Consider the following 3547-nt stretch of genomic DNA (forward strand, 5'->3'; position numbering starts at 1 on the left):
GGAGGTCGGCCGGGCCCCTCCCGCGGTCCCTCCGGGCGGGGGGCGCGCCGCGGCCTAGCCCAACCCGAGCGACGCCGGACCCTCCTCCGGGTGGCTGCGCCGCGGCCGCGTCCTTCGCGTCGCTTCCCTCGCCTGGCCTGGCCTGGCCTGCCGGGGCGGTCGCTCGGGCCAAGCCCCCCTCCCAGGGCCGGCAGTGGCGGCGGGGCGAGGGCGGTTCCGTCGGCTGCGCAGCCCCCCCGCTGCCGCCTCCTCCTCCTCCTTCGCCTCAGCCAGCAAGCCAGCCGCTCCCTCCCTCCCTCCGCGGCGGCGGCGGCGGCGGCGGCGGCAGTAGCGGCACCAGGAGCGCGACACTCGCGCCGCGCTTTACGGCAGGGCCGCCAAGCGCGCCCGCCCAGCCCCGCTTCCGCCCCGCACTCGCGCCTCCCCCACCCTCCCTGTCGTCGTCCAAGAGACCCCCGGGGCGTGATGCCCGACACTTCCGGCTCGGCAGTGTTCCCTCTGAGCTGACTTTAGTGTGAGCCAGCTCACGGTTTCTTAGCCTCCGGCTCACACTTTTTTTTGTCTCAGCTCAGGAAGGGAGGGGGCTCCAGAGCAAACTAATCGATGCAGCAGCCAAATGGCTCCCTCACAACTTTCATGCCAGGAGCTCACAAAGTACCGTGTTTCCCGAAAATAAGACTGTCTTATGTTTATTTTTTCTCAAGAAGACACACTAAGGCTTATACCACAAATGTATAGAAATCCTGCTGGGGCTTATTTTGGGGGTAGGTCTTATTTTCAGGGAAACAGGGTAGGATTTTTGCTCGCAGGACTCCACAGTTTAGAGGGGGAGCATTGCCTGACCAGTGTTCCCTCTAAGCTGAGTGAGTGTGAGCCAGCTCACGGTTTCTTAGCCTCCGGCTCACACTTTTTTTGTCTCAGCTCAGGAAGGATGGGGCTTCAGAGCAAACTAATCTCTGCAGCAGCCAAATGGCTCGCTTATAACTCTAATAGCCACCAGCCGCTCACAGAGTTGAATTTTTGCTCACAGGACTCCACAGCTTAGAGGGAGCATAGGTTCAGAGCTAGATTCCACGGGAGGGGGGTGTCACCGGGTAGGTCTGATGCGGCAGAGCGAAGAGTGAGTCCCCAGGGGCACCCCGAAGACCAACAAAAGTTTAATTCTGGGACAGTGTTCCCTCTATCTGAGTGAGTGTGAGCCGGCTGACAGTTTTTTAGCCTCCGGCTCACGTTTTTGCCTTAGATCAGGAAGGATGGGCTCCCAAGCAAACTAATTTCTGCAGGAGCCAAACCGCTCGCTCACAACTTTAATGCCAGCAGCTCACAAAGTAGAATTTTTGCTCACAAGACTCCACAGCTTAGAGGGAACATTGGCTGAGATCAGTGTTCCCTCTAAGCGGAGTTAGTGTGAGCTAGCTCGCAATTTTTTAGCCTCTGGCTCACACATTTTTGTCTTGACTGATTTATACAGGAGCCAAATCGCTCGCTCACAGCTTCAATGCCAGGAGCTCACAAAGTAGAATTTCTGCTCACAAGACTCCACATCTTTGCGGGAGCATTGATTCTGGGTACTCCGGGTATGAGTTTTCTTGTGCATGCAACACAGTTTCATTCTGGGTATAAGTGCTCGTGTGCAGGCACAATTTTCCAGAGACGGCCCTTATGACCAGGGAGGGACCAGGCATGTGGCAGTCAGGCTGAGCAGAGCAAGCATGTCCCCTTTGCTCTAGTCGGGATGATTGTAATAGGCCCCGGGGCCTTTGCCAGCATTCTTCACAACCCCCCTCCTCCCCTTCTGACTGGGACAGAAAGGCCCCCTGGAGCTCCATCCCTCCTCCTCTCTTGACGAAGGGAGCCCGGACATTCGGAAGCTGCGACGCCTCTGAATCTCTGGTTGGTCTCCAGCTCCTGCACTCGAATTTAACTATTTATAAGCTCCCATTCTCATTTGGATCCAAGGTGGATTACAATTATTAAAAACTGTAATTTTTTTAAATAGTAATATCATTTTCCTTTATAGTCTGCCTTTCTCACCCCTGAGAAAACTGGACCGTTAAGGAAAACAATAGTAGAGACTTTAGAACAAGGAATACACAGAAAAAAGCACGCCTATCTGTTTAGGGCTGCGTTTAAAAACTGTAGTTTTTTAAAATAGTAATATCATTTTCCTTTATAGTCCGCCTTTCTCACCCCTTAGAAAACTGGACGGGTAAGGAAAACAATAGTAGAGACTGTAGAACAAGGAATACACAGAAAAAAAAGCACGCCTATCTGTTTAGGGCTGCGAGACAAATCCGTGCAGCATGCAAACATCTGTACTGATAAGAAATGTTTTTTTAAAGTTCTGTTGCTGAGATTTTTTTTTTTAAAAAAAATCAAATCTAATTAGTAAGATTGCTTGTGTTGGTTTAATTATACGCTGTTAGCCGTCTTTTTGAACGGTTAACTAACGTATACCTCGATGCAAAGAATGCCAATGAGGGTTTGAAACCGCTGCAGAAAGGCGGCCGGATGAGTCTGTCGCCGCAACGCCGGCTAGCAGTCTGCGAGGCCTGCACAGAATTTATTGCCCTGTTAAACCGTCGTGAGTCAGAACTCGTAAAAGTTAAACCTTTTGCTGGGATAAGTCTTGCCAGGCTTTACGGCGCAGCTGGACTCTCCCGTTGAATTTGGGTGAACAGAGCTCTGGTTTCGCCGGCCTCGATCGATTTCTGACAACACGACTGTGTTTGGGGGGATTTTTCACCCCGCACTTAAAAGATTTACCAATTGCTATAGGGAACCGGAGACACTTTGGAAACCGTTTAAGATCGTAGCCGCTAGAAGGACATGCCCCGCCCTCTTATCGTCTGCTGCTCCTTTTTCCCAGAGAGGCACGCCACCTACCGGTCGGAGGATGATACCCATGGGGGGGGAGTTCTTTGGCTCGGTGCAGCCGGTTGCTGCAGGCCGACGGCAGCAGGGTTGCCTGTTAGGATTGTAGCGTCACTCTTCAGCAAAGAGGCTCGGCTTTACGCGGCCTCAGGGCGGTGAACTAGGGGGGAAACCGTGGTGGCCTACCTCACAGAGCTGTTGCAAGAGGCACGGACAAAATGACTGCAAAGGGACTTTGCCAACAGGAAGCTGACACCGATTTGAACTTTGTTTCATGTTGTTTGTTATTTAAGTAAAAGGTAAAGGTTCCCTTGCTCGAAAGCCAGTCGAATCCGACTCTAGGGTTGCGGTGCTCATCTCCGTTTCAAAGCCGAAGAGCCAGCGCTGTCCGAAGACGTTTCCGTGGTCATGTGGCCGGCATGACTAAACGTAGGGGGGCTATTACATAAGGACACTCAAGTTGCAACTGACTTATGGCAACCCCAGCAAGGAACTGTCAAGGCAAGTGAGAAGCAGAGATTGTTTGCGACGAGTGCCTTTCTTTGCAGAGTCTTCCTTGGTGGAAGCCAGATGTGCAAAGCAGGCAGAGTTACAAAAGCAAAAGTGAGTGTTAAGAGCATGGGTGCCAGGGGAACGGGAGGTCTGGGGTACAGATCCAATTAACGGGTACGAG

Source organism: Gekko japonicus, unplaced genomic scaffold (assembly GCF_001447785.1).
Source record: "Gekko japonicus isolate JY-2015 unplaced genomic scaffold, Gekko_japonicus_V1.1 scaffold369, whole genome shotgun sequence".
NCBI lineage: Eukaryota > Metazoa > Chordata > Lepidosauria > Squamata > Gekkonidae > Gekko > Gekko japonicus.